We start from the raw sequence: 16,601 nt of genomic DNA, 5'->3' as shown, positions 1-16,601 counted from the left end.
ACATTTTGGTTGCTAAACAAGAACGTTGTTAAGTTCACCACATTTTACAAGTTGGCCACGCCCACCCAGTCACATGGCCAGCAAACCACTCCCACACCTACAGAAGAGGTTGTTAAGTTCACCACATTTTACAAGTTGGCCACGCCCACCCAGTCACATGGCCAGCAAACCAATCCCACACCTACAGAAGAGGTTCTTAAAATATTTGAAACCCACCACTGATGTGTGAGCATAGCTTGTGTGAAAGATCAATTATGTGGTTATTACATACTCTTCATAGAATGATGCCATAAAGTGATGACATATTATAGAGTGTTATTATCACTAGAATATATCTTATTACGCTTTGCAGAATATGGACTCACATTGTTTCTATCAATTTTTTGAAATTAAGTTCTGCAATCTAACTTCAAGCAAGTTAATTATGGTTTGGCTACAAGTATTGCCACAGTATTTCCTGCAGTCTGGAAAGGGTTTTGTTCTTCTCTGAAAAGCTCTTAAAAGCTGCTAGAATTCAGAAGGCAGTTTATTGTAAAGTTATTGGCTTATTTCACCATTTTCAGTATTCACTGGCAGCAGCAATCTTTCCCAGATTTAAGAGATTAAACCTGAGAATGGTTGAATGAAAAGCATGTGCTCTACTACTATATATCCCTTTTGCAACCACAACACTCTGAAAAATATTTTTGTTTTTGTTTTATATTGGAAGTATCTGGTTTTGTGCATATTGTATTTTATTAAAATTATCACTTCTTTTGAATTACATATTTTTAACAGTGATCAGTGGCTTATCTTTAATTTTTGGGATTTTTCTTCTTCATATTGTAAGATTCACAAAGCAGCTCCAAAGGCCCTGCTTGTTTAAGAAAAGAAGACTAGAAGAAATAAAACAAGATAGCATATGCCTCCATCCCCATTTCAAACATTTTCCTTTTAGCAACTGACTGCTTGAATTCCCAGGAACTCTAAGGGACTTTTATTGTGAAAGCATTAGAGCTAGAAAGCTTCAGTGAAGAAACCACTGAGTCATGAAGTACAGCTCTCTCTCTGACTGATCTGTATATATTATTGAGTACCTGCACAGCTTCACTTCAGTTCCCGAAGTGCTGGTTTTACAGCTGCAGCTATTGTGCTTGCTTCTGCATGTAGAAAAGTTGCCCACAAGTGTGAGCGAGATACAAAAAGGTAAGGACAGGGTTATGTGTCCTATTTTCTATGTTCAAAGTACGTTTTTGTGTATATTAAGTAAATAAGCCTAACTGGGTGGAGGATGGCAGACGAAAGCAATTATATATAAGCAGAAATTGTGTGATGTGGCCACACGTGTAGCTAGTAACACGGTGCTTGTTACCGATTCTTAAATCTTTCAGTAATTGGAGCTGTGCTTTCCAACTCATGTTATTTGCATTCTCTCGCCTCTTATTTTCTTTTAAATTTATTCAGGATGCCAGCGTGACAATAGCTGTTTTGGACTGAGATACATGTGTCGTTTTTTTCACATATAATCTAGGATTTGGCGATTTAAAAAGAACCGGTTCATTGTATTATACTTAGAAGAAATAGCATGCAGGCTATTTTTCCTGGGTCGGAATACATATACTGTGAGATTGAGGAAGAGGAGGATTAGGGAAAATACACATAGTTTTTTTCTGAGAGGGAAAGAGAAAGAAAGACTTCCAAACAACTAGATAGTTAACTAATAATACTGAAAAATGTTGGATGTTTTATTAGGGTTATTTCTTAAGATATTAGGACTCATTAACCTGGACATTATGAGAATTTTGAAATAAAGCTTGCAGAATGTTTTGGGGAAAATATTATTTGTATACTCTGATATTATTGGTTTATTTTTGTTCAACTGAGTGTTAGGGTAAATTTATATGTGGTCTTCCTATAAATTTTGTGAATTACAGAGTATTTATACTCAGTTTTTCTGACTGCCCATCTCACTAGCTGTAGTAGACATTGTTTTTATTAAAAAACGCCAGAATTAGATACAAAGTATGAGAACATTTTCTCACAGCTAGCACACTTCGTTAGAAAGAATGTTGGGAAAAGTAGTGCTCATCTTTGTCTCATTGTCTTTCTTCTTTCCTCCTACTTTTTAAGATGATGCATTTACAAAAGTTTACAGAAAAATGCCTGGGCTTTCACAGATATACTGAAGTCTGTTTCTGAAGCATTTCAATCCACAGTAAATGAAGAAACACAAAGAGCCTTAGTCTAAAAATAGGAAGGGGCGGGTTTTGTATTTTGGAAAGCATCTGGATGAAGAAAGAAACCACTTTCCTGAATACTTCATGCTTTGTGTTACAAAAAAAAAAAATTGCAAACTTAAAACGTGTAAAAAACAACAGTGTTTTTTTTTCTCCATTACAAATATTACAGGAGTGAATCAGAATGTCTAGGAGTGTATGTGACTGCATGTTTTATGGATGCGGAAAGGGATTATGGTGTATGTCTCACTTGTGTTTGGTCTTTTCTGATGGTCTCTGAGAAAATGAAAGCAGCCAGTGAGTAACTTATACAGATGCTAAGCATGAGATAGCTGGGATGAGTAAGTGATAATGTCTGTAATGGGCAATTCATGAGGAAATGTTTATCTTTGGCAGATCTGTTGACCTCAAGAAATTTGACTAAAAGGTTGAGCCCAGGGTATTGTGTGAGTCATAGGCTTTTGCTTCAGAACAACAAATGGCAAAGACTTAAATTAAATATCTCATATTTTCATACCCCAGATTTTTCATACAAGGATTGAATTAAGGTGAAGAATATAGAATAGGACTGTCAAACTCGCAGCCTGCAAGCTGGATGCGTCACACACTGGCCATGCTGGGCAATGAACAACAAAGTTAACAAAATATAGCTCAGAAATAACAATTATAATAATTTCAAACATTAAAAACTATAAAATGCAAGTAAAAATAATGGGCAAGAGGGATGTTAATTGCTGTTCTAAGTTGCAGTTGCTAAACAAGAACTACCTGTATGCTTTTTCTGTTGGAGTTGTTTAATTGTTGGGTGGTGATCTGACATTTTTATTACATTGTGTACTGCCATAGGCTTTTCTGGAGAGAAGAGCAATATGTAGATAGTGGTGTATATACACTAACTTCAAATGTTTAGTAAATGCTTTACTCTGTTGAATGGATACATTATGAGATGAATATAATGAATAGTTGCTGCACTATATTAGTAGAAAATGCGAATATGAGTGTAGTATCATGAAACTGAATTAGGGAAAGTAACCATACAGATAACTGAAAGAGTTTTTTAAAATTATTTGTTACATAGTAGAATGTGTATCCCTAAACACCAATCACAAATTATGAGGGTATAAATTAAGGCTGCAGTAAAAATATAAATGAAATTTGGGGCAAAATTATTAAGAAAAATTGAAATGTAAATTCACTCTGGCCCAAATGTCCCTAGCTGCTCTAGACCTCTCCTCTTCATTTGACCACCTAGATTTAGATTAGATTTAGATTTATTTTATTTGTATGCTGCCCTTCTCCGGGAGGGACTCAGGGCGGCGAACAACTCAAAGGGGGAAAAAGGGGAACATAGAACACAATACAAGCAATTAAAATAACCAAGAATCACACAACCACACAAGTCGAGCGGGGAGGGGAACTCATCAACCCCAGGCCTGCCGGCAAAGCCAGATTTTGACGGCTTTTCGGAAGGCCTGGAGAGAGGTGAGGGTCTGAATCTCTGCGGGGAGTTCGTTCCAGAGGGCTGGAGCTGCCACAGAGAAGGCCCTCCCCCGGGTAGTGGCCGGATGACATTGGCTGATAGACGGAACCCTAACTCCTCCTGCATGGGACAATCCAGAAACAAGAAACAGCTGTTTACCAGAAGGTTTACCAGAAGGTGAACTAAGTTGAGATGTGAGTGGAATCAAAAGCATATCGCCATGATAATCTATGATACTAAAGATGTGGATACTATGCGCTAAATTAGTTTTTCTTTTAAAAAAATATTTTTAAAAGATCAAACATTTTAGCTAGCCTGATCATCAAAGGAGATACCGGAGAGAAGATTAATGTCTACAAGCATTATGTTGTCTATTCCTGCCTTACGTAGCTAAACGTGTAATTTCTTAAATATTTGGTATAGTCCTGGTAAATCCCCTAAGATTTGTCAACAAGTCAACATTCACAGGATTGGGCCATGTGTTCTTAATTATGTGATCTGTCTATAATCACATGAAGTTGCTTTCACAAATACTGAAATCTGAAATCTATCCTCATTTTATCACATGGCATAAAGCACCGTCACTATTTATAAATAGGTGTTTGCTATTTGTTGTATTATATATGTTTTTAGAAATGCTGGCATTTCACCAAATAGGACAAATTAGATGTGTATAATCTTAACTGAGGAAGCTGTAACTAATAGGAAGGATTTTGCATAGGTCAGGGGGAAGATGAGAGGGATTATCCATCCAGGACAATCACAGTTTTTTGGAGATAGCGATCGATTCCGAGGTTGATCAGGGGAAGCAACTGAATAAAGTCCAAAGGAGCTGTTTTAGAAACTATTAGAAAGGGGTTAAAAGTATCATATTGCCAATATCATATTGCAATTATAAAAGCAACAGTATAGTAACTCTTCTGTTAAGAAAATACTGCATTTTGAGATTTCCTAGTTAAGAAAAAATGTGTGGATACATAAATTATGCAAGATATAACAAATTTTTAGTCATAATACTTGAATCAAGGATCATTTAATTTAGTGTTTCTCAAACTTGGCAACTTTAGGAGTGTGACTTCAACTTCTAGAATTCTGGGAACTAAAGTCCACACATGCTGAAATTGCTAGGTCTGACAAACATTGATTTAATTAAAGCCTAATGGTGGGAGGTTCAGAACTGTCCAAAAGGAATACTGTTATATTTTATGATATAGTTAACCAATGACATTTATTACAACAAGATACTTTAATTTATATGTGTGCAGCAACATATGTGGCTGAAAGAATAGCAGATGCTTGTAGTGGACAAGATGTATAAGAGTGTCCCAGACTCTCAAATGCACGTCTCCAGGTCTCATTAGCTTAAGGTGACCAGACATCCCAATTTTGGCGGGACAATCACGATTTATAACAATTTGTCCCGTGTCCTGGGGCATTTTTAAAAAGTCCCGATTTTCTGGCTTCATGTTGAAAGCCCAGTGGATTTGCTTAAGAAATCCTACCGGGGCAAGACAAAAGATACTCTAATCCCTCTCTATGTCTCAGTACTTTCATTGAAGATAAAACGTTAAAGCAAGAAAACAGACCCCCCCCCCGCCCATTTTACTTTTATAAGAAAAGATGACCCAGTACCATAGAGCTCCAGGAAATAGTTTGGGAATAGTGGGAAATAGTGGGAATAGTGGGAAAAATATTTCCCTGGGATTAATTTCACCATTTTAATTTGCTTAGTTCTTTGTATTAACATCTACATCATTCTGGATTGACTTGGAGTGCCTGCCTGCTGGTAAGTGAGCTGGGTTTTTTTCTTTTATTTTTTTAATGTATTTTAAAATAATATTTTATTGTGCATAGGATTTTTTAAAATAGTTTTATTACTTAAGTTATTCACTTAAGAACTGTGGCAAGAAAGGTGGTATAGTGACCAAAGTTACAATGGCATTGAAAAAAGTGACTGATGACCATTTTTCACACTTAGTGACCATTTTCACACTTAGCGACCGTTGCAGCATCCTCATGGTCACATGATCAAAATTTTGATGTTTGGCAACAGTTACAATTTATATTTGTAAATTGTAGTTATGTTGAAATAAAAAAATATTACAATACTATTTTTGCGTTGTATGAAACTTTTTGTTGCTCCGTATAAAATTTTTAATCAAGCCCCTCCCCCCCCCGGTCAAAGGTGTCCCTCTTTACCAATCTGAAAATCTGGTCACCTTACATTAGCTTGCTACCAAAGATAATACTAAATAATCTATTTAGTATTAATATTAATCTATTTAGTATTAACTAAATAGTATTGCATAAAATGAAGCTAAATATAAAAAATAATTAAAGCAGGATATAAATAAAATATATGATCCTTATAGTGTGGTTTCTTTCGTCCATGAAATTTTATAGGTCTATTGGTAATGGGATGCATTAAAGACTGCTAACAATTTCAGAATGTTCTACAAACATTTGTTCTCCGGATTCATTGGGGCAAATATGTTAAACAATTTTTGCATATTCTAGGGATACTCTTTAAGACTTCTGCTTTTCTGCTGTTCTATGTTTTTGAAGAAAGCTATCTGAGTGTGTGCACTATGTGCGTGTATGTGTATCCTTTGTTCGGTCATTCACTCAATGGAGCTTACTGTGAAGCCATCAAATTCTTGGAATACTATTTACTAGGCTGAATAGCAACAGTTACAAACTACAGGCTATGTAGCTTTTGCTTTGGAGTTCATTTATTTAATGTTGGCTTTAAAATGGATTGTTAAATAATTGTTTAAGTATATTTTGTATTAATTAAGTTTATTAAGTTTATTTTTATAAAAATAAAATAATATTGAAAGGCTTGTTTAAAAACAGTAAACTTGTCCACTGAGCATGATCTCCTTTAGTGGTTTCATTGCTTATCAGTCAGGAAAATATTTTGAAAGTAATGTAGTATGTGTAGAAAAGTTACTCAGCCATGCTGTAAAACTGGAGAAATGAGTATGCTTGTTTGTGTCCGTATGTGTGTGTTTGTGTGTGTAGCACACATTCCGTCTTGCATGCCAGAAAGCAGCAATATATACTTGTTTTATATAGATCTGTGCCCTTTTGTTTTTTTTAGGGTGTGTTGAAAATCTTGTAGTCTGACAGGCTATTAAGGAAACATCTGATCAGAGAATGAGTCTGACATGGCTTCCAAATAGGAAATACAAACCATTTATTGAGGAAGCCAATTAATTATAGGAAATAACTACAGTATAAGTATTTTTCCTTCTTTTCAGAAGTATATGAAAAGATTTGTTCCAGGAAGTCTCACCAACTTGGAAAGCTTTCAAGATTATTGTTTGGGTTTTTAGCATCTTAGTTTTAAATGCATTTTCTTGGAAATAAATCAGGTTCATGCGATTTTAATTTACGTTTTGATGCAATGCTGACTTGTAAAGCCCTCTCAAAGTGACTGACATACTTCATCAATGTTCCAGCGTCTTGGCCTTAAAGATTATTTATCTAGGTTTTGCTCAATACCGAGCATATTTATTTAAAAATAAATTCTATTAATATTTAATTATCCATAGTATTTGATCTCTGTATGTGAGGAAGCCAAGCTTCAGTTTTTCTAAAAAATATTGTTGCATGTTCTTATACCAATACCTTTTTGGCTCAGGGAGTTGCATGTGTGTTTAAATATTATTGCTATGCCATGACTTATCAAAATAAGTTCTTATATGGGCCCTCAATTTTAATGATAGGGAAACATTGATGTGATATGAATACAATTTTGACTGGATTATGTTTTACTTGCTTTCTAAAAACCATTTTTGCTTTTAAATAAACATTTGAAAAATGACCCCAAATCCCTGATCTTGAGCCACCTGACAATGAACAATATCAATTCAATTGAGTTAGAACAAAAATCATCAGCCATGCCAATACTCGCCATACATGAATTTATTGAAGCCTGGTATTCTACAAAAGGGTCAGTTAACAAGCATATTAGGTCCAGCAAATGAACCCATAAGAAACTGGACCATTCAAAACCAATCAACGACAGAACCAACCAGCTCCTCAGTAGTTAATTATAACACCGAACAAATCGTCCAAAAAGCTAACTTATAAACTGAAGAAGCTTCTTGGATGACAAGCAAAAAATTTTCAAAGAAAAAACCAAGAAAATCCATTTGTTTTTAGGAGAAAGAACTTTTGGATCAACCATGACTTGGATGATTGAGAATCTCCGTAGACACTCATTACCTTTTATCTCCATGTTTTTTCCCATTTCAGACTTGAGCTATGCTTTTTAAAGATGGCTTTATTATGATTTATATCAGGGTTCTGAAAGTAACCCTGAATTTTCATATGCTTGGCTGTTTCTGGAAAGGAGACCTTTAGAGGCATGCAAACAAATTCTTTTGAAATTAAGGAGTGACTGATGTTTGGAATTTCTTGTATATTTTTGAAAGGCAAAAAAAAGATTAATTATTCTATTGCTATTACATAATACCAAAGATTGAATTGAGTTATATGTGCATATAGAAATTTCATATTTAAAGCTCATATATTTAAAATAAAATTGCCAAATAACTATACCACCAACACCTTCACACATAAATGCAGACAACAACAATAAATACAATCTTTAAATAAATTCATGACACTTATAATTCATTCCTTAACTATTGTTGTTTCGGTATTGATCATTCTTTCTGAAATTGGGGAAAAACTTTGTGATAAAAAGTTGACACTTGCTGGATGATTTTATAATCTAAACCTGAAACAAATAGCAAATTATTTTACTACAGGAATCAAATAAACTCTGTGAGTCACCAACAGATAAAGAAAAGATAAGGATTTAGTCTCCACAGACTAAAGAGACTCTCCACAGAGATGTATCAGATTTAGCATTCCTCAGTACCTTTTATCCAAATACACTGAAAGCTTTGATTGAAAGCAGATCTTAATAAAAACAATTCAAGGAGGGATCTGTCAAAGCCTTTAAATATGTTAATATTTCTATACAACTTAACCATGTTGAAAATTGTATCCCAATCTTGAAAGAAATTACAAATAAACAGCCCTTTAAATTAATTTTGCAGCTTGGACTGTACACTTACTCCAATGAAAGGGAATGTCATTCAGAACTTTATAAGCCAGTGATGGCTAACCTTTTCCGGACCAAGTGCCCAAAGCACGCACCTGAACCCCCAAAATACAATGCCCGTGCAGGTCCCATGCATATGCCCCGCCCCTGACACATGTACACGTGACCCCTTACATATGTCCCACCCCCCTGCATGGCCCCCACACATGCGCGACAGAGACCCAAAGAGCATCTGGCTGGTAGGTGGCATGCACGCACATGTGCGGCTGAGCTGGGGCAACAGCTCTCGCGTTCACAGAGAGGGCACTGCATGCTACCTCTGGCGTGCGTGGCATAGGTTCGCCATCACAGTTATAGGCAAACCCAAACCTAGCCATCATCTTCAAGTTCGTTTAAGTGTTATTTAGCTAAGTAAAAATCAGGTATTCATATTTGAAAGAAACAAATTGCCTTGACAGGAGAGAAGATCCAATTTCATTCTCAGCAAAGTAGTGAGAATACATGATGAAAGAGTGAAGAGATTTATTTGGAATCTTTTTCAATTTATTACTCCTCACTTTTCTACACAACATAGTAATACAACAAAGTGATTTTTAAAAGCTTGCAGTAACGTGAAGAGAACAGGAGCCTTGGATGATTTGGTCCCAATTTTTTATAATTATTTTGATGGTACTTACCTGGACTAATGCTGCACTTGAATCCTCAGTTATTTTCTTCTTTTTAGAGGAGGATATTATTTTCCATTTTTTTGAGGAGCTGCTGCTGGCCATGCTGGTTGTATTTATCCATGGTTGTGCTTTTTATGTCAACAGACCTATGCTGGCGGGAAATGTGGGTCAGAAAATGAGCCAGAGGATAGGTAGGACACACTGCAGCAGAATGCCTATGCATCCGCAACTTCTTTGATGTTGGGGTCTCTATCCCTTTGAAAAATAATGAGCTTTTCAGCTGATGCTAGGAACTTTGAAAGATCACATTCTGGCAGATTAGAGGGATAACAATAGAGTGGCAGAATACCATGGACCTTCTCCCCTAAAGAATACATTCACATTTCCTTCTTTCAGAGGGGGGAAGATGACCACTTCATCTTAATTCTGTCTGCCAGTTAGGTGCTTGATTGCGAATTGTGAGAGCTGGGGTGGGGTTGGTTAGTTGGGTGCATGGAAAGGAACTCCTAACAATGAGTGACAGCAGCAGAAGGGATTCCTGTAGTTTGTATGTGTCTGTGTTTGTAGATGGAGTGTGTGTGGGGTGTGTGTGTGTGCTGGACTCCCTGATGCTGTCGAGAGTCAATGAATCTGAAGTGCCTTAGAGCAGTGGTCTCCAACCTTGGCAACTTTAAGACCTGTGGACTTCAACTCCCAGCTTTGCTGGCTGAGGAACTCTGGGAGTTGAAGTCCACAGGTCTTAAAGTTGCCAAGGTTGGAGACCACTGCCTTAGAGTACCTGGATCCCCCTCCCTGGGATGGATTAATTTGTGTGCTATGGAAGACTCCTGGCCTTGGCAATTGAGAGGTCTGGATTGAGGGATGTTGCAACCTTTGCAGGGTGGGCCTGCAACTATGGGGTTGACAGGCATGGGAAAATATGCTGGAAGACAGAGAACCTGGACAGATATCTTATATTAATTTTGCATTCCATTTCCTTGGTCTCAGCCCTTGTACCTAAGTTAGAACTTCAAAGGTCCTGGATTTTAACTGCTGCTTCTAAATGCCAGGCCAATCTGCATAAAGCCTTTAATGATAATCATTGATGAGGGCACTGACTGGAAATGTATCCATAAGACTAGTCTAAGCTGGGGAGGAAATATTGTCCCTTTCTGAGATATGTCCGTCAGGTATAATACCAGCCAACACCCCAGACAGAGATAATGATGTGGCTATTGTTAACTTGGAATTGCTTATGGCTTTCAGGGGCATCACACCACCCATCACTGGATGTGAAACCCTATTCAGATTGGGCTCTGGGGATCAGTTGGGATTGTTGCTATTATACACCACCACCACCTGGTTGCATAGCGACTTCCATATCCAAGCTCCTTGACTCTATCTCCAGTTAGCAGAAAAGTTACCCAGACTTATGGCCTTGGTGGACTTCAGTCTTCTTTCTCTGAGAATGACGTCTGAGGCAGCTCAGAAGTTCATGGCCAGGGACTTATCCCAGATCATCCAGAGCCTAACACAGGATGTGATCAAAGACTGGATCTGGTATTCCAAAGCAGTGGCTATGTGACTTGAAATTGGAGGACTTTTTGGTGTTCCCCCTTGTCATGATCAGATCATATTCTAATTACCATGGGATTCTTTGACACTACCATCCATTGCAGGGAACCTGGACTTATTAGATCAGTCCATCCTTGTGACTGATTTTCAGCCTATGTTTTGCTTGCTACGCTTGCTTGCTATTGGCTGCCATAGGAACGGGGGGGGTGCATAGTATTGGGGGATGGAATTATATTGTACTGGAGGAGTCTTGTTCTCACCATCTTCTGGTGCATTCTGGTGGCTGATGTTTGGTATTGGTCAAGGCCAACTGTTCTGCATACCAACTTGATGAGGCTGTTTGAAGATGCACCCCACATGACACCTTAGGAAGTTGCAGATTGGACAATGGGTTGGGGAATTGAGGGGAGAGTGCTGGGTAAATGTTTGATATGTATATGTTCCTGTCTTTCTGGATCAGATTTTGCTTTCTTTTTTGCTGCTTTCACTTCATATCTCGTAAAAGTACTTTATCTCTATTCAAATGGAGTTGAGGTTTTCCTTTCTTGGATATTGAAGGAAGCATGCCTGACATAAGCAAGATCTGACTTCGCACCCATCCTGGAGTTAAAAGCTTCCGTGGGGGGAGCACTCAAATGTCTAACCCCAGCAACAAGCAGGAGAAGATGATGGCAAGGGTCACAGCCAGCCGAAAACCAGAGTATGACTGATAGGCAGCTGAAAGAGAGGATCTCATGATGACCCACGCTTTACACCTTCTTCAGGAGGCTTGGGAACGACAACATGTCTGTGTAAGTCTCACTGAAAGAGAGAGTGGATTAGCCGAGCAGGCGGTGGGGGGAGCAGAAGACCTGGTTAGCCCTGAACCATCTCTGGGAACAGCTGCTGGAGCTGGGTGAGAGGGAGGAGCCCCAGCCCCAGCAGCAGCAGTTCAACCTCCCCCAAGGAGGGGGGGAACCCCCCCAAAGGCACCAAATGCCTCAGATTCCTCCACTTGGAGTGAACTATGGAGGAGATTCCAAAGAACTGGGTTTTCTTTTATTGCAAGTTTGGGATTACATGCAACAGTATGGGGAAGTTTTCTCATTGGAAGTTGCCAAAGTGAGAAGTGTTGCTATGGCTTTGGGAGGCAAAGTGGCTGCCTGGATGATAGCCTTGCGTAAAGATGATTCCCCCCTGCTGAGGGATTACAAGAGGTTTATGACTGCCCTGAGGAAAGGTTTTGATGACTCCCTCCTAAATCAAAAGATGAAAAGCAGGATGATACCTTTAACCCAGGAGAGGAGGGTTGGGTACACACAGGAGTTCCATGAGCTGTTTGTGCACATGAGGGGGAGGTCCGAGGAGGCACCAAAAGCAGAAAAGGAGGGGCATTGGGGCATTAGCTGCTACACTAGTCATGGCCCACAACTGACCCCGGCTGGTGGGGAGGAACCTGGCTGGCAGCTAGGGAGATGCTGTGAAACTGCCCTGGAAGGCGTGGTAGGTGCTAATGTCCTTCCTCCAGGCCAGGAGGAGAAGGAACCCTCCTCTTCCATGGGAGAAAGTGAACATGATTCAGATGACAACCACTCGGTGAGTCCCCAATCGGGCCCCATGACCATCCCAGTAGAATTAAAAGTGCCATCAACTGGAGCGCAGGGGAAGATGCTGGCCCTTTTAGACTCTGGATGCACCCGGTGTGTAATCAGCCCAGAGGTGGTGGAGAAAATGAGTTTAAGACTTAAGAACTTTGAAAGTACTCATTGCTTTTTGCCAGTTGGATGGGTCAATCGCTGGGGATGCCACTGCTCATTTTGTAACCGAATCAATAGAAATGTGGATGGGGGATCACCAAGAAACCTTGAGTTTCATTGTGGCACCTGGGATGGATCGGCCCCTCATACTGGGATTACCGTGGCTACGGAAATGGAAACTTTACGTGAACTGGAGGAAAGGGTGGTTGCGCATTCGTTCTGCTAAACCTCCTGAGGGGAAGGGGAGGGTGTCCCACATAGCCAATGCCGAAATGAACCTAGCTTCCATAGCGCAGGAAAAAGATTAAAGGAGAAGAGAAAATCCCCAAAGAACATTGGGACCTCAAGGAGGTTTTCAGTGAAAGGGCTTCTGACAAATTGCGCCCCCCCAACGCTACTGATTGCAGCATCAAGATCATCCCAGGGGAAAAGCTCCCTAAACCTCAAATTTACTCGATGACCCCACGTGAAAGGAGGAATTGCGAAAGTTTATTGACAAAAATTTAAAAAGGGGTTTCATACAACCAGCTAGGCCACGGGTGGCCGCACCTGTATTGTTCAAAGAAAAGAAAGGTGGTTCCTTTCATTTATGTCTGAAGTACAAAACCCTTAATGGAATTTGCGTGGAAAATGTATACCCTCTGCCACTCATGAAGGATATGTTAGCCCACTTGGGGAAGGGGAAGATTTTTACCAAGTTGGACCTAAGAGAGGCCTACTACAGAGTCAGAATCAAAGAAGGGAATGAGTGGAAAACTGCTTTCAACTGCCCTTTGGGATGCTTCCAGTTCAGAGTACTCCTGTTTGGACTGCATGGGGCGCCAGCAGTTTTCATGCAATTAATAAATGAAGTTTTGCATGAGCACCTGTACAAGGGTGTGTTAATCTACCTCGATGACATCCTTATCTACACGGAAACACGTGAGGAACACGTGGTGTTGGTGCACTCAGTCCTCAAGAAGCTCCAGGCTGCTGAACTTTATGCCAAATTATCTAAATATGAATTTCATCAGAAGAAGAGTGATTACCTGGGATACCGTATCACCCACAAAGGCATCGAGATGGACCTGGCAAAAGTCCAGGTCGTTACTGATTGGGCGCCTCCTCACACCCACAAGCAATTGCAAAGTTTTCTGGGATTTGCAAATTTTTATCATCAATTTATTTGCTCGTTTACTAGCATCGCTCTGCCCATTACAAATCTTCTAAAATCTAAAGGAGAAACCAAACCAAAGCCGGGGAAGCCTCTGAACTGGACTATGGAGTCTCAAGCCACTTTCGAGAAATTAAAGCGACTCTTTGCAGCAGAACCGGTTTTGAAACACCCTGATATGGATGCACCATTTGTGGTACAGGCTGATGTCAGTGACGTTGTGGTGGGAGCAGTATTACTTCAAACAAATGCTGAGGGTAAATTGCAACTGTGCGCTTACACCTCATGTAAGCTTTCAGAGACAGAGAGGAGATGGGCCTTATGGGAAAAGGAAGCTTTTGCTGTCAGATGGACTTTGATGATATAGCAACACTTCATGGAGGGGACAAAACACCCTTTTGAAGTTTGGACTGATCATAAAATTTTAGAAGCGTTGAAAACCGCACTAAACTATATGTTCCTGCTAACCTTAAACCTGTCATTTTCGATATATTCTATCTGATTTTTTTAAACTTTTGTAATATGTGTTTTTTTAATGTTGTACGCCGCCCTGAGTCCTTGGGAGAAGGGCGGCATATAAATCCAATAAACCAAACCAACCAAACCAAGCGGGCCCATGATTCGAGAATGGCGGGCCATTTTGAATTTGTAAAGACTGCATTTTATTAAGAGGCAGTTTTGGTAGCCTTCATTGAGTCCTACGTAGCCAGTTGTCCCGTCTGTGTGGCCGCAAAAAGACCACCAGGAAAGCCCCAGGGTCTCCTCCAAAGTGTCGCTCGTCCTGGAACCCCATGGAAGGAGACATCAATGGACTTTATTGTTGAACTACCAGAAAGTCTGGAATATACTATTATTTGGGTTATCACCGATTTGTTTTCCAAAGAGGTTCATTTTGTGCCTTGCTCCAAGATCCCATCAGCGAAGTCTGTGGCTAAATTGTTTATTTCACATGTATATCGGTTGCATGGTATAACTGAACACATAATTTCAGACAGGGGGGTTCAAGTCACCTCCCTCTTTTGGAAAAAGTTCCTGAAATTGATTGGCTCCACCCAAGGGCTAAGCTCCACCCACCATCCTCAGACTAACTGAGCTTGTGAATGGACTAACTCGGTTTTGGAGCAGTACCTCCGCTGTTTCATCAATTATCAACAGGATAATTGGGCGGAACTGTTACCACATGCAAAGGTGGCGTTCAATAATTCTGTTCACAGCAGTACCGGCATGATCCCTTTTAAAGTAGTGTTTGGTTAGGACTTTGTACCAATTCCTGAATTGCCTCAGGAGAAACCGCAAATTTTATCCTTATCTGAATAGAGTGATCAACTTCGGCATTTTTGGCCCATGACCCGCAAAGCATTAGATGCGGCTCACAAAGCTCACAAAAAACAAGCGGATAAGAAAAGGACAAAGCCAAAAGAGTACAGAGTTGAGGATAGGGTGTTTTTGTCCACCAAGTTCCTGCAAACCACCCCAAAATCGAACAAGCTGGACCCAAAGTATGTAGGTCTGTTCCCCATTGTGAAAATCATAAATCCTGTATCAGTGAAATTGGAGTTGCCGAAGAACCTTAGCAGAATTTATCCTGTATTTCATGCGAACCTGTTAAAACCAGAGCACACCTCTTCGTTTTGTCCGCCTCTACCTTCACCTCCGGTCCCTCTTCTTCATGAGAGAGAGAGCAACATTTTGAAGTTAAAGAAATCTTGGACTCCAGAAAACATAGGGGTCGCATCCAGTATTTGGTCTCCTGGAAAGATTTTCCCCCCTCCCAGGCTGAATGGGTTGACAAATCTCATGTTAGGGCTCCCAGACTTGCAGAAGTTCTACACCAGTTATCCTGATAAGCCTTGATTTTATAATAGATGTATATGCTATATATTTTTATTTTGTATTGTTTTTTCTCCCTCTTTTCCTGCAGGGATGATATCTCTTTCTGAGGGGGGCCTGGATGTCAGCCTCTGTTTTGCTTGCTACGCTTGTTCACTATCGGCTGCCATAGGAACATGGGGGTGCATAGTATTGGGGAAGGGAATTTCATTGTACTGGAGGAGTCTTGTTCTCACCATCTTCTGTCGTGCTGGTGGCTGATGTTTGGTCAAGGCCAACCGTTTCACATACCAATTTGATGAGGCTGTTTGAAGATGCACCCCACATGACACCTTCAGGAGTTGCAGATTGGGCAATGGGTTGGGGAATTTGGGGGAGGGTGCTGGGTAAACATTTGATATGTATATGTTCCCGCCTTTCTGGCTCAGATCTTGGGTTCTTTTTTGCTGCTTTCACTTCATATCTAGTAAAAGTACTTTATCTCTATTCAAATGGAGTTGAGGTTTTCCTTTCATGGATGTTGAAGGAGGCATGCCTGACACTGATATGGACCCTGACGGGTTTCAGAGGGAGCTGAGGGTTGTTTTTGCTGTTCTGCCGTATGGTCTATCTGAAGCCTTGGACACTGCTTGGGAATAAGGCAGCTGAGACTTTGTATCAGAACCACCTATGTGACCATTTCCTTCTCATGGATCTAAGTACTCCCCAGGAGGAGATATGAAGGAAAAGACATTTGGAGTGTTGCTGACATTCTAAGGTGGCAAATTCAACCCAACATAGTTTAGAGCAGCTATTAAGGCCTACCTAGTGGCAATAAAGGCAGGAAAGTAATTTTCCATCCTTATTGTGTCTTTGAATAGTCATCCTGTGATACATGCCCCATT

The 16,601-nt window shown here is 39.8% G+C and overlaps 1 protein-coding gene across 2 annotated transcripts in view; it reads left to right on the top strand.

Moving 5' to 3' along the window:
- Positions 1-16,601, top strand: part of PALLD (palladin, cytoskeletal associated protein) — a 207,587-nt gene that overhangs the window by 130,914 nt on the left and 60,072 nt on the right. Inside the window, exon 1 of one of the 2 annotated variants that reach the window (XM_032224483.1) lies at positions 1,073-1,185. The exons of the other annotated variant lie outside the window; for it this stretch is intronic. The gene's annotated coding sequence lies outside the window, so the exon portion shown is untranslated. Of the gene's footprint in view, positions 1-1,072; positions 1,186-16,601 lie in introns of those variants that run through there. 2 annotated transcript variants of the gene reach the window in all.

Source organism: Thamnophis elegans, chromosome 9 (genome assembly GCF_009769535.1).
Source record: "Thamnophis elegans isolate rThaEle1 chromosome 9, rThaEle1.pri, whole genome shotgun sequence".
Classification (NCBI taxonomy): domain Eukaryota; kingdom Metazoa; phylum Chordata; class Lepidosauria; order Squamata; family Colubridae; genus Thamnophis; species Thamnophis elegans.
Note: the sequence above shows the minus strand (reverse complement) of the source record. Positions and strands in the feature narration are given on the sequence as shown.